We start from the raw sequence: 15728 nt of genomic DNA on the forward strand, positions 1-15728 counted from the left end.
CTAAGTAGATTGCACACTATAGTATACTGAGATCAGTAACAAAGTAGAATAATACTCTATGCAGGACTATGAAAGTCATTGGTTTGTAAGTCTAGATGGACAAATGAAAGAGGGCTACCCCAACAATTCTCTGTTTCATTTTTAGCTCTCTCTCCAGCTCAGTTTTTGCTCACTTTTCTGTCCAAGACATACTTGCTGTAGGGGAGTCTTACACTAAGCATTGCCAACGCAAGACAGTTAGTCCCACATGTTCACAGGGTGAGAGTTCAATCAGCCCCCACCCCTCTTTTATTTAGCTGTGTAGGCATCATCAGTGACTCTAGGTAGCATATAAAGAAGAGCTGAGGCCAGCAAGGAAGTCATTACAGTAAGTGCAAAAGAGTAATGTACTCTACGATGCATTGAAGCAAAGCAGAGAACACTCCAAATCATCATTAACCAAATTAACTGAACCATCTAGCAAAACTCATCTTATTGTCAAACATAAAACAATTTAATAAAGCAACATCTTTGGACATTTGTAAAATCTGCTGAGACGAGGAAGAGTTTTTTATCTCTGTGTATTACATCTCTATGTATTACACCTTCCCGAATGCACAATCATACCAGCATTCCTTCATGGTGTTTGTAAGTAGAGAGGTTTTGAAAGATAGCACACTCCCTGGTGGGGTACTGTCTCAAGGAAGTTAATAAGGAATGTACATGTGGTTATAACATTCCTTTTTCTAAAGACATTGCAACATTTGAAAGTGACTTTAGTTCAAGAGATTGAGAAAGGTTATATTTACATACCACTATTCACCTGGCAGATTTTGTACAAATACTGGCCTTCAAAAGTTATGAACACGGTTCTATCCAGTCAAATAATTTCAGGACCATGTTACTTAGATGCAGCATGCTCAATCATACAGCTTTTCAGTCTGGGCCATACTTAACCATGTAAGTCCAAAAGGCCAAATCTGAGGAGATTTTGAGCAGTCAATTTCCATCAGCTTCTGAATTCGAAAATATGCTCATATGAAATAATTCTGTGAAGTCTGGTTTCTCGCCTTCAGCATATTCTATATCTCTGGCTCCAGGAGCCAAGACAGAATATGCTATTATTCCTGTGAAATCTCTGCACTTATTATTACTACCTAAATGAAATTATAAAACCCACAATGCTGTGAGGGAATGCAGTTAAGACAACGTGACCATACAAGGAGAATATTTTGCTGACACAGATCACAATTTCATGGCAATCTTGGCCTAACAAAAATTTTACTTCATCTGTACCAATGCAACTGTTGGAGGAGGATTCTGCAAAGCCCATGAACTAATTTATGGAACAAAACTAGGGAAGAACATGCCTAACAATGGAAGGTAAATGAGGAGACTCTAAAATTCAATCCATCTTCCGTGGGATTCCTTGAATTTCAAAAAGTTAACTCCATTAAATTCTCATTTAAAAACTAATTAATTAAACCACCAACATTTTACTAGAATGCATATGGTTTGATTCCAGGACTACAGATTAGCACAAGGAAAGAATTTGAAGGACATTGCACAGCATTCACCCCGATGAACAGAGATTTTCATGATGCCTCTAACTGCAAGCATCCCACCCAGGATTAAATCAGATGCTAGTTTACATTTTGTATTTTATACTTATGATTTTTTTAGAGTAGTTCCTGCTGATAACAATGTGTCCTAATCTAGCTCAGCAACCAGTCTATCAGTATTAATAACTATCAACAGACTAATTAATGTGTGCCTGCTGTGTGTATTTCAACAATATAAATGTCTTGCTACGCAAAAGGTGTCAGATAGTAAGGTAATTTTTATAAGTGGGCTCTGTGTCCTGATTATCACAGAAAGCTGAAATATCTTATGATCTTAGCATAGTTCAGGAAACAGAACAAAATTTTCAACATTTTATTCTGAATGTAGTCTATAATTTTCAAAAAGGTAACTGACTTCCAAATTTATCGGTTTATGTATATTGTTCTCCTTAACTCCAGTACCTATTGAGAATATGTACTTTTTGCAAGCTAGAGGCCTCATTCTTTTAATTTGTGCTTGGTTTATCCTGAAATAGCTTCAATAACACTGTTTTTTACCACTGTGTCTGACAACAGAATGAGGTCCAGTGACAAAAAACCCAAGCATATGGAACTAAATTTCAGTTCTGCAGCCATCGTAATAGACAGTCCAGCCATTTAGAGAATCTCATCTTGTCCGTGATAGCCTCTTTACAACAGAGAGCCATTGAAGCTTTCACCTCATTATCAGTGTTTGCGTACAAGTGCAAATTCATGTTTTACTATGAATGTGAAGGAATTGGTGAGGTAATGCCAGGCCTCCGTGTGCTTTGCTACATGCATTTTTTTGTCCTTATTGCTTATTTAATATCATCGTATTCAACAATAGAGGTCATAATGTCTTCAGCAACACTGCTTCTACTAGTCATGTGTGAGGATTCGGAATAGGTTTTCAGAGAATGTTATTATGCATATATATAGAAAAAACAATTGAGTCATTAAAGTTGTATCTTATTCTCCTGTGATGTTCTCACTGTAGCATCCAATAAGCATTATGGAGTCAGTTTGACTGACAAGAAGACAAAGATTTTTTTATTAGGTGTATGGGTACTCGGAGCTTCTTCCAGGTTTGGAAAACACTGCACGCTCCTTTCCTTCACCAACTGTATGATAAATATTTACAGAAATCATTTAGGTTCCCAGTACTACTTTGAAAATCTGAACTTTTTAATTGATGTCATTTGCTGGGCTTATTAAGAGTGGTAAATGCTGTAATGATGTTCTAAGCAAACTGCCTAAAGGGGGAATAGAATGACAGAATCATAGAATCGTTTTGGTTGGAAGAGACCTTTAAGATCATCAAGTCCGATTGTTAACCCAGCGCTGCCAAGTTACTACTAAACCACGTCCCTCAGCACTACATTTACATGTCTACATTAATATATGTGCTCTTTGCCACTATCATTGTGTATCTGCCTCCAGAAAGACCCCAACAGAGAGTCTTCTGACAACAAGCAGATAAGACAGCCTTTGCAGACAGTGTACTTCTCACAAAACACTTTCTGCAATGGCAGACTCTCTGAAGAAAGGGACCCCTGCCATCACAGTTAGGCCACAGTGGTGGTTTGTTCAGCACAGTCATCACCACCAGTGCAAGTCTCAGCTCATCAAGAGCTCCTGACTCTTCCATGCCGAGGCCCAGGAGGCTGAGTGTTTCCTTCCCCAAGAGCCCACAGCCCATGGAGATGGAAGGCTACGAGGCTGCAGGGAGTTGCGGGGAGCCCACAGCAGCCACAGCAGAAAGACAGGGCAGGATGAGGAGGACCCTTACTGCATGTGCGGCACTGCCCTGAGCAGGCTCCCAGGGATGGGCTGCAAACTGCCCCTTTAGTTTCTTTTGGTGCTTAAGGCAGTATGGCAAACACCCTTAGGCACTTACAATGTGTCTGAGGTATGGGGCTGTGGTTGTGAGGCTGTTGCTTGTGAGACAGTAGTAAGGAGCTTGGCGCTGAGGGTACCTGTCCCCATGCTCAGCAGCTTCTGAGCCGTGGTGAGCCCCAGTCCTGCCCACAGCCCTGCCTGCCTGCACCTGTATGGCACTAGATGGTCCATTATTTTGCCCCTCAGAGCAAATATGAGACCCCAGGCAATGTTTCCCTCTCACTGGGGTTACAGGGCAACTGGAGTTAGGGAGAGCCCTTTCAGGAGCAGCGCTGGTGGCTGGGAAAGGTGGGCTAGCTGCCTTGCCATGCTGGGAAGGTGATCTGGAGTGACTTGTGCAGTGGGGACTGTGCTGCCAGCACCGAGCAGCTGCTGTCAAGGTCCCCGCTGCGATGCTGAGAAGAGTCAGTTCTGTACATGTAATTGATGATTTTGAAATGTGACAGATATATTGATGCCTTGAGAGCCTACAGCCTCTGAGGGTGTTCATAGTTTACCTAATAATGTTCTGAGTTGCTAAGACAGATGTAGTAGCTGCCAACGACTGGGAAAGAAATGGAGCCAATGATGAACGTAATAACACATCCCCACATTGGAGCACGGCAGCTGCTATGCACTGCAGAACAATATTTTTTTTTCCTAAAGGACCTAATACATGCTTTCTGTACATTGCGGGGTTTGCTGATGCTTTGTTCAGAAACTGAAGTCTCCTGTTGCCAAGTTTCTAACAGACTGGTAGCATCCTTACCATGTATTTTAAGCAGACTTTGTGGCAGATCCACAGTAAGGTAACTGGCCTGAGTGAAAGATAGTGTCTGAACTTGGACCCCACTTAGTCAGCTTTTCCTCATACTGTACGCATGAGTAGATCAGTCTGCCTGTGGCACCTGTGTGAGACTGATAATATCTGCATCGCCTTATCTAATGTATATAATGTCCCTGTGGCAGCGTGGTATTTGCCATGATGGTTGTTTCCTTAAAGAGCTCTTTAAAAGTTTGATCATTTTTTAATAGGAGTAATTAATACTGGGGGTGATTAATTAATAGTGTTCAGTGATGTTGCTTTGACTTCATTAATATGCTCCTTTGTACTCCACTTCATTCAATATTTGCAAGCAGTGTTTGCAGTGTGCTCTGTTCCTGCCAGGCAACGAGCTAGACGGCCTCTCGTTGTTTCTGTTGGCTTACCTGCACTGGAGCCAGCACAGCCTGTTTTACAATAGCTTGTTCTTTTTTTAAGTAAACACTGATGTTAAAATCTTCCTGTGACACAAAGTTTTAATTACAAAGAATTAGATTCACACCTTTAAAATCCTGGGTACAAGTGCATCTAAATGCAATTTAAGCATCTCTGCCTCGACAGCAGTGCAGCATTGCATAATTCGTCTGCTCAAAATCAATAGGCATCTTGTGGCTAACCTAAAAGCTTCCCGGGCACTGAAGTTAGGCGATGTACATGCTAACTTGAAACCTCAGAGAAGCTGGAATCAGTGCACAACTTATGCACAACAGTCTTGCAGCTGGAGCAGTCATCTAGAGGCAAGGGACCAGAAACAGGGGGTGTGTTGTTTGAACAGAAATCTTGCAGTTGTACTCTTTCTTGCCTGTTTTTCTTTTAACCACGTGGATCTTGCATGCCAGGCTGAGATATGACCAGGCAAATAATCTCTGTCTTCCTTCCCTTCCATCACGGCCTACAGCAAGGGTCTGTAATGCGCTCTCCAGGAATGCAGGTCTGAGCCCTCTCCATCCGAAGGAGGTTTCAAACCCACATCACCCCCTTCCTGGACCAATGCCCTGATACCACTGGTCTATCATAAAAAAACGGCATGAGCACAGCCAGCTGGCAGCTTTTGAAAGGCAGGAGTTCAGCCCACCTGGGAAGCTGTGCAGAAAGGCAAAATATTTTCAGCCTGGATCAGAAATTGAAGCTCCAGAGAGAGTGGGAAGATTTCTGGTCTCTGCAGATTTTCTGGCTATCCCTGTGTGGTATCCTGTTCAGTGTCAGTTTTCAGAGGCAGTAGGTCTCTCCACAAACCTCTAGGTGATCTAGACATCTACAGCGGGTTGTGTGCACTACTCTTTGGAAAGCAGGGGGAAGTGGCTAAAACCTCAAGTTTTGGATATCTCCACAAAAAATCTCAAACAGTCAAGGTAAACCATCTTGTACATTTTTTTTCCCTTCCATTCATTTTCCCACCATCTCCAGAGCACTGTCTGCCAGGTGCAGAGGGACTGAAGGAGGTTAGGGCTGAAGTGTATCCCCACCATGTTTTCCTGGGACTTCTGCATGGGAGTCAATGGATGATAATTGTCCTGATGGCAACTCTGACCAAATGAATTCTACTTCAGACCAAGTTTTAGTTTCAATTTAATATTAAATATCTTACAGGATACTAAATCCCTTACCACGGCCAGGCTTTCAACCTCTGAATGCCATGACTTCAAAGGCAATTTCACCATGTTTTTTAAGGATTCCAAATAGTAACTGAGGATTCCAACAGTAACTGAAGGTTAATCTTATATTCTCTATTGATGCTCTCATTTGCCTAAAGTTAAAAAACTGCAGAGTCTTTATTAAACTTAGTGACAATAATGTCAGGCTTTTGCTTCACTCAAGCAAACAAGATGACTACCCACCCCATCACAACGACGGATACATGCAATATATACTGCCATAAAAAACTTTGCTCAAACAGATTTTGAAGCATGAGGGCAATTTTAGCATTTTTAAATCAAGTTTGAAATAAATATGCTTCTAACAGAAATTTGATCCAACTTTTCCCATGGGTTCTTGGAAGATTTTCAGAAATTTTTAAAACTCCAATGATTGTCTGTGCAATTTGTATTTTTGTTTCAGTTTGGAAGGGAAGTATTGGCATTCTTCCTGACACTCCAAGGAGAAGTCTTGGCTCTGATAATTTTATGGTCGTTACGTTGTGATTCTGTGATATTGTCCCATAAAAACGCCACCCACTAAGAACAGGATTCAGTTCCAGACTCCTCACCTTAGGGTCTGGTTCAATGACCATTCACAGACTTCTATAGCCATTTGGGATGCTCTGAGATGTAGCAACTGGCCTCCGTCTGCAGCCCCAGAGGGCACACGTCTTCTCCAAGTTCTCTGCCATAACCCTGTGTGAAATCTTGGATGCACTAGGCTGTTTCATATTGCTAAAGATACTGAGTGATGTGTATAAGTTCCTGTCATAGCCTAGAGAACTATTGATCTCACCGTAAGGCAGACACCTTCATTTGGTCAGCTGAATAGCTTTTCAGATTCCACTGACGTTTAACCCAAATAGTTTCTATTAAATGTTACTGTAATTTTGCAGATTATCCTCACCAAAATGATTAGTATCAAGAGAGTTGAAATGAAGAAAATTGTCATTCGTGCCTAAAAAAGTTCTGTCTGCCTTAAGCTCATAACTCTTGTGCATATGAATGGCTACGTATCCCACAGCTTTGGACCATTCACAGGGAGCAAACACATGGATGTGGGCATGCAGCTGGAAGCTGAGAAAAGGTGCTTCCAAGAATGTCTTTTGATGCAGTATGTGACAAGCTGTAAGTTTCTACTGTTTATTCTCAATTAAAGTATGTTGCTAACTATTTTTCAGTATCATATATGCCTTACCTACTGACAGTGTAATGGGTTATAGCAAAAACAGTGATACCCCTCCTTAAGGATGGTCTGATGGTTTCTAACCAGACTTGCTGGAACATGTGGCTTCCCATTCTTTGCAGCCCTTACATATGAAAATACACTTTTAACTTTCTGATGCTTTGTATACTGTTTGTAGCTTTGTACCTAACTGACCATATTAGACCTCCTACTTATTTCCTTGTTAATCCAGGGCATTATAGACAGGAAAACGCAAAATCAGCAATACAGTCTTCTGGAAAATAACTTGAAAATTGGGAGATGCAAATCAGTAACTCATATGTATTTTGCTCTGCCTTATGGCAACGGATAAATCATATCATAGTGCAATTTCAAGACTTGTCACAGGACCCTGCAAAAAATATGTTTCCCTTGCCCTCAGGTTGGCAAAGGGGTCTGAAAATACTGTGGACAGATATATAACTAGACGAAATTAGGATCTAAGGCTTTTCCCTTGACAGCAAACATCCCACCAGTCTTGGTGGGGAAAGGATTTTGTTCCAAGGAGTCACATGTTCTTAGACACTTATAGTGCCTCAGTAAAGCTGCCACTGGTGAGTTCCTATTGAAACAGGCTCCTTGGAAGGATGAGAAATATGTACTTGGTAAACAAATTAAGAGCCATAGCAACTGTCTAAACACACCCACTACATGAATGAAACCGCCTCAGTGGTATGCTCCCATCATTCAATCTCTGCTTGACAAATCTGTGCACAGAACAGCCAAGGGACGTTTGCACATTGTTGGAGGGAGAACACAGGAGAAGTCAGGGCCAAATGCAGTAAATTTTCTTGCTACTTAGCCATCAAATTCCTCTAATTCTACTGAAAATCACAATGCGAAATACTGCTGTCCTTGGCAGTGGTCACCACTGAAAGCAAACTACACAGTTGACAATTGTCTCAATTCTGACACTAGATAGACCAGTGGGAATTTGCTGTTCAATTCACCTGGACAGTGCCTGAACTCTGCTTTAGCATGTAATGATGCTTCCCTGTGGTAGTAAGATCTAGCTGCAGATATGTATTTACATAGATGTATGTATTTAGTCATTCATCTTCTCTACATTTATAGGTTTCTACCGCTTCTAAAAATATAACATTCAAAATAAAAAAAAAAAAGTTGTTTTTTTTCAAGTGACTAAAACTGACAGTATTAGAGATGTAATTAATAACCTTTAGCTTAGGAGGTGAGATTTTCCTTTGAGTCAATTGGAAATATTTTCTAAAGGAATCTTACAGAATAATACCCTTGCTCAATAAATCAGGAAAGTGAAGCATAAAAAGGGAAAAGGATCTGGCTGTGGCAATTGTATTTCAGGTCATTGACAGACCTGGAAACTAAATCTTCTCAGTTTTAGCTGTGCGCCAGCCCAGCTGGATCGTGCCTCTCTCCAAGTAGGCAGGTGTAAAGACTGATCTGAACAGCTCTACTCACCACCTGTCCTCTCTACAAAACCAATCTGATATGGAGTTAGGAAAGCTTTCAGGGATTTTCAGTGATTGTCCATTTGTTGCTCTCAGAAACCCTTGCTGTGCTTCTATTAGTCCTCTCTGCTTCATTTTAACTCCATTTCTTTAATTTGTTCCCTTCAGTTTTACTCCCATCCCCTGCCAAGAAGATACCAGTTTCCAAAGACTACATTTCATGATGAGCTGTCAGCAACTATATTATAAGTGCAAACTCCTCGCAATAGACGTTGCTTCATTCCTGTGTGTTGCTCAGGGTGTTGGTGGCTGGGACCTGCCCTGTTCCCATGTGGTCTCCAGCTGAGGTGCTGAGGCCATCCCTCTTGCCCTTTGAGCCCAAAGTTGTGGAGTGGGCTCCCCTGCTCAGCTCACTAATTGACTGCCCAGCGGTAACACATGTGTGAAATCATCTCACCTAATTTTAGACATCTAAAAGGGAGCTGTCTGGTTAGAGGTTTGGTATCAAGTCTCCTTGTGTAGTCAATGAACACAGACAGGCATTTCCAGAGGACAGTTCATCCCAAAGGTTGGACTCCAGAAAATGTGTGATAAGTAGCCCTCTGGAGGTGCTTATGTCTCTTTCTATAGGCTAAAGACAGAGCCTATCTAACTAGAGTAGACAAGATGTCTTATAATTAGATAGCTGTCATTAGGTGAGTTAAAATCTACCTTTAATATCTTCATGCCCTGTTTCCCCCATCTGTTAACTGGGACTAATACAGCCATCAGTGGAATGCCAGGTCTCCACATCTATTAATATCTGCAATTATGGGGAGATCTTTGAATGTATAACTCTGTGGAAGTATGAAGAACTCATTATTCATGACTGTGACAGATGGCAGAACTGTTTTGGGGCACAGTTTACTGTAAATATTCCGTATATTATGTTTTGCTAGGAGGTGTAACTGGGCAGTGGGGAAGTAGGATGACTCCTTACAGTGTCTGGACTACAGCTTAGAGGGTCCAGTAGCAGTTCCTACAAGGAGGAGGAGGCTGTTGTAGTCTTTCCCATGAGCAGGTAGGTAGGCTTGGCTAGGAGTAGCTCCCAGAAGGCTGTTAGCAAGGGATACTGTTAGCAAGGGATGGCTGCAGCGGGACAACCCGTGAGCTCGCAAGAGGAGGAAAGGATTGGTTCGTACAGCAGGATACAGACCAAAAGCAATGCCTCTGGCGTTCCCGGGGAGCCAGTGGAAACTGTTGACAGTTACAGTAGTCCAGAAAGATGCTAAAAATTACCAGACTAGAAAGCAAAATTGGAAGATGCCCCTTGGAAGGGCGTGGTGGGAGGGAGATTCATCTTTCAACCTTTGAATGTAATCTGTCTCTCCCAGCAATGCTGAGTGTGTGGTATTAAAAGAGATATTTTGTGCTTATTTATTGTTTTTGCACTATGATAAACCTTGCCTTTGAACCATTGCTATCTTTAGATGTCTTTCAGTGTGCATGCTCTAAGAAAAAGCAAGGTAATTTCACCTCTGGCTCACATGGAGTCATGTCCTGACCATCCTTTCCTCTCATGCTATTCACACTGGGATGTGTGGACCCCTGCTAAAACTGGGTATATTACCTGCTTCAGTATCTGATTTTAGTGAAGAGCCATGTGCAATAAGTATTTAATCCTTTGCGGGGGGTATTGGGCCTGGAGTCTTTACGTGAATTTACCATTTGTTCAACAAATTTTTTTACAACTTGATTTTACAAATGTAAAGTTACATTTGAAAGTAAAAAAAGTGCTGTTGAAATAAGGCAGCTACAGAGCTGATCAAGCTACTGCAGAGTAAAGCATCTGCTGTAAATCAATACTCTCACTTAACTCACAATAACTTCTTCAGAAACGTATGACTGATAGATGTGCACACAGCCTTGAAGCTGATGGAACTGGAATGCCTTAGGCCAGTAGGGAATTTGGCCCATCACCTGCAATTAATATGAATTACCTTGAAATAAGAGAGTATTTTCATAATCAAAGAGGTTCTTTGCTTGATGTCAAATTACAGGCAGAAGGCCACTTTTCCTGCTCTGTCATACCTAGCTAAAGCCATTTTGACCTTCGCAAAAATAATAGAAAACTGAGTATTTGGGATGTAGCAGTGGCAGAAATAGACATCAGAGCAGCCGGAAATGTAGTTCATGAAAAGGTTCACAGATATGCAGAGGGGCAGGCCAGGGCGCAAACTTAATAAAGACATATTTTGCAGCTTTACTTGGTCTGAAATGAGATACTGATGTGCCGAAATGAGCCGACTCTTTGAAGATTTTGACAGGTATTTTGACTCTGCTTTTGCATTATATATTAATTTCAGTGGAATTTTTCAAGCCTGAGGATTGGTTGCGCACAGTGTAAAGCGGTGCAGAATAGGACTCACCATGGTACCACCCTACCCTCTCGGGTTCTTAGAAACTTGATGAATTAAGTGGACGCGCACCATTCCGTACCTTAGGTTTCCTAAGAAGTAAATCCCATTCATGCTCTTCTACCTGTCTTGGATTCCCTTCCCTTTATCTCGCAGGAATAGCACGCCATTTGCACCACTATATATGGAAACTCACTGCTCACACTTGTGCTGCAAATGCCAGCGCAATGTGCAGCGTCTGTTTACAGCTCTGGTGAACCATTATGCTGAGGCACAGCCTCAGTCTGCTGTGAAGTGTTATTTGGGTGTTCCTAACAATTTCTTTGACTGAACTGATGTCCTGTCACATACACACAGCAATCCACGATAGACTGAAAATTTCAAGAAAAGGGTTAGTATAGGGCAATTTCATTGCCTGTTTTTTTTTTTTTTTTTTTTACTGCAATATCTTCAAGCGGAGCAGTAAGTGAATATTCAAATTATTTACCTAATAAAATTTCATATAGGCAGATGTTTGCCCCTAGGAACTGCTTAAACAAGAGCATTTCTGTAAGAAGCACACTTAAGATCATGAGCACCAGAAGCAGAGTACAGCTTGCATTAGCAAGCATTTGCTTTCTGGAGATAGATGACAGTACATTCATTTTTCTTACATATAACCATCTGAAAATTGTGACTCGACCCCTGACAACAAGTGTTTCACCAAAAGGACCTGAAAACCTCTAAAAAATTGTTCTGGAAATCCACCTGACAATATGCACAGTTTTAAAACATGTTAATTTATACAGATCTGAACCATTCAATTAAGCTCATGCTCAAAATGGTTTCCTCTGACAGGAGCTGCCTGCCATCTGTTAAGTCAACTATTTCTATTGCCAATGATCTTAAGTTCATCGTTTATGCTAGAGTGATTGAGATTCGTAATCATAAATATCATCTGTTCTTTTCCCTGCTTGTCCTCCCCCTCTTCATTTGGGTCATGACTTTTTGGGGGGGGCTTTCTTAATCAGCAGTTTCTGAAAGCGAAACCGCAGGAATAAAGAAAGAACAGCCTGGGAAGGGGAAAAGGGGTGGTTCTTATTGTTGCCTGCTGGTTTACAGTGATTTCTCGTTGACCACAGTACTATCAGTTTGTGTGCATTTCCCTTGCATTTGCTACACTACCGCAATTAGGAGGGATGGCGACTACAGCTGTGGGTCATCCATTCACTCCCTTTTTGCATGTCAGTGTTTTCCACACAGACAAGAACCTTTTAATTTTCATAAAAGGGTCAGGTCTCTGAGGAAGTGCAAAAGACGTCTGAATCAGCAATATTTTCTTCAATAACCCCCCGAAGTTTCCTTATACAGTTCCTGCTGGCAAATCCTTGTATTTGGGGCTCTCATACCCTGAGGCTAGCATATTTTTCCAGAAAAACATTTATGTTTAAATGAAATTAAGGACCATTTAAAACAAATGAAGAAAGGATTGTCATGGCATCTTGTTAGTGCTTTTTGGACATGTGCAACAAAGCAGAAGTCCCAAGATTTGCTGCTACCCTGTTCCATTTAACATATAATTCGCTCTTTCTGCATTTCTGGTACTCATGTACACTTATGTGTTTTTTTTTTCTGTCGGTTGTATCCCCTGGCCCATTCCCTCTGCCAAGGTTCTGCCACCAAGAAAAAAACAAGGAAAGGAGAGACCATCCCCTCCTAACCCTGCCTTCCTGCACAGATGCTGAACATGTCCTTCATGCTCCATAGCAGCATGGGGCAAGGAAATTTATGCTTAAATTCTTGCTGGTGGTTCTAGAGTCCACTGGGTCATACGTTCATCCTGAAAGGGTATATGCATTGGCCATGTGATGCGCATAAAGCCTAGCTGGTGCAGATCCTCCAGGGCTGCTGAGGAGTCAATAATCACCTGCCACCCGAAAGTGGCCGTGCTTGCATGAACAATGTGGATTGTAAGAACTTCCCATGGCTCACTCCACCCCCACCCCATCTCCTGCTGTGTGTTTTGACCTAATGAAGCAACTCAGGCTTTGTACTGCAATAAAAGATAGCAGGGAATAAGAATAAATTAATTATTGACTTTTTAACCATATATTTCTGGGTTGTTCTATTTCTCTTTGCCTTTTTCGCTGTGGGTAGTAGGCATCTTATCTGTCTATATGAAGAGCTGAGTGAAATTCAGCATTGAAGACAAAAGGGTTTTATCAGCTGGGTAGCAGTGAGGGTGCTATTACTTTTGCACCACCAGCTGCTTGCTACATGAATGATTTATGAAAGTGTGGCTGTCTGACTTCACATTAGCTTCTGCTATTTCAGCACCCCTATTAGCAAGGATATTAGCAAAAATTATCATTCTCCTGTGTTTGAACAAGAATTTAGAACCTTATCTCATTCTTGTAAAGCAAACAACGGCAACAACAAAAACTCAAATAGATTGCATTAAGAACAAGATACAGCGATGTACTGAACTTCCACAACTCCCACTGAGACAATGGAGTGAAGGCTCTCTGCATTTCCTGGGATGGGGAAATCTAGTTCACTCGGTGCTCTGATAAATTATAAATACACAGTTGATTTTGCAACTAGGTCTTGATGAAGAGTATATAGTGCTGGAACAATCAAAGAGGAATCAGACTGGACATTTAAATTCAGCAATATTCAGTTGATATGCAAAAATGAACCCACATGGCATGATTTTCTAAGCTACTTGGAATCTGTTTTGAAGTGTGTTACCATTTTCATGCCATGTTACATTTCCAGGAAGAGATACAGCCTTTTGATTGTACTGTACAATATTCCACAGTCATCTCTGCACTGACACATAGCTTATTTACTTAAAATATGTATTGAAGCTCCAAAGCTAGATTCAAGTTCACTAGGAATGTGATTTGAACTCTGAAGAACCAAGACATAACAGAGGAGACAAACCTGCTGTTTTAACATAAAATGTGAATTCCCTTGGCTAAAATGTAAATGCATTATTACTTTGCTGTTCTGACACTAAGGAATTGCAATTTAATTAAGCCTGATTTGTTTTCTATTGCAAACTCTGCTATTTAATTTTGTATCTACTTTGTTATCAAATTTAACATCATCATAATAATATAACTTAAATCCCCCAGATAGTAGGTCTTTAACCTGATCCTCGACAAGAAACTAGACTGAATTTCATGGTACGCATTACTGCAAGAAAAGTTCATGTTATGACTTCCATGACAAAGATCTCAAAGCAAACAGAAGAGCTATATCTTCATGAAAAAACGTATGCTACCATGAAATGGACGTTTTCTTCCCTCTAGCTTTGGATCTTGAAAACTAGGACGTGGTTATTAGAAATGCCTTTTTAAAGTCACTCGTAATCCACAGCTCCTTTGGAGCTTGTGAGTGTGCTCATTGCAGTGACAGCCATTCCGTGTGACCGCAGGGTGAAGCTACAGCGGTATTTATTATTATGAGGGAAGAACTACAATTGAGGATTGGATCCCCATAGCTGTTTAGGCGCCTAAGGCTAATGCTGGCATTTCCAAATCTGCAGCTGGGTTTCTGCTCTTCCTGAAGGTGACTACATTGCCCCCCTTCAGTGTCTGTAAAGCTGACTAAAGCTGCAAAGCTGTTTCACTGCTGACTAATTGTTCAGAGACCAAGGTCAAGCTGAGGCCCAGAAAATTCCCAGAAGTGAAGTTATCAAGAAAATGTAAATTTGCTACAAAGAGGAAAATATTTAGGCTCTTGTAGGCTTCCTCTCTTGTCTCTTCGTCCCATTTCCCATGACAGGTACATGGAACATGGGTGGTACCTGTCCAGAGGCAGGGGAGGGTGGTGAAACCCTCCCCTTGGCTGTGGATGACAGGGAAGATGATAACTTCCGTGGAGGATGTGGCAGGAGGGCCAGAGCTGTGCACGTCAAACAGTGCATATCAACAAGGGCAAGTCTGTGCTGATGGCAGTCCTGCAGCTGGGGCCAGCCTGCTGCCACTGGACTGGTGACACCCCTGGGGTTTGAGGAAGAGTGGCATGTTTTCATCCCGTAACTTCATGGTCTGGCTATGTCCACCTGTTCTTGCTTGTTTTGCCTGCCTATCAAGCCCTGTTGGTACCCTCCAAGCTTAGCTGAGCTTTTGGATGGAGATGGACTTGACAGTCATAACTGGCAGAGGAGGAGCAGAGAAATATCATCACAATGACCATCGGAGAAGTGTCACATGTGGTTTGGCTGCCAGGACTTAAGCTGTCTAAGCAGATGATTTTACGTGTGACTGAAGTTAAGGGGTTTTGGATGAGTGAGGACTGTGAGCAGAGGATCCTTATCAATCAACTGGCTCCATCATTTCCTCACCTAGGCTGCCCCTTTCTCTTCTCCTCCCCTTGGTATTTTGCTCCTGGCCAGGTGGCTCCCTGCAGCACTTAAAAGTGGATGGGAAGCCTGACAACTCGGTTGGTGGCTATGAACACTGAGAGCTTGGGAAACGCAAGTCACAGAAAAGGAAGACTTGGGCAGGAGGCAGAAATAAAGGAGTATTCCCATGTCAAAATAAGGGTGATCTTATTTGTTAAATCCGGTAATATTATGAAATATTGAGTGTCATCGAGTCCCAGAGAACTCTCTCCACACAGCTTTCACCCAGTAAAGTTATTAAAATATATCTTTTTGTCTCCCATTATTATTCATTATTGCCAGAATGAAAGCACCCAGTATGAGTAAATAAGGATTGTCTTCACTTGCCACTTGACATGTCGAAGCCCTCTTAAAGGTGTTCTTATTTATTGCTAGAAAAAAAAAAAA

The sequence above is a fragment of the Chroicocephalus ridibundus genome, chromosome 1 (assembly GCF_963924245.1).
Source record: "Chroicocephalus ridibundus chromosome 1, bChrRid1.1, whole genome shotgun sequence".
Lineage (NCBI taxonomy): Eukaryota > Metazoa > Chordata > Aves > Charadriiformes > Laridae > Chroicocephalus > Chroicocephalus ridibundus.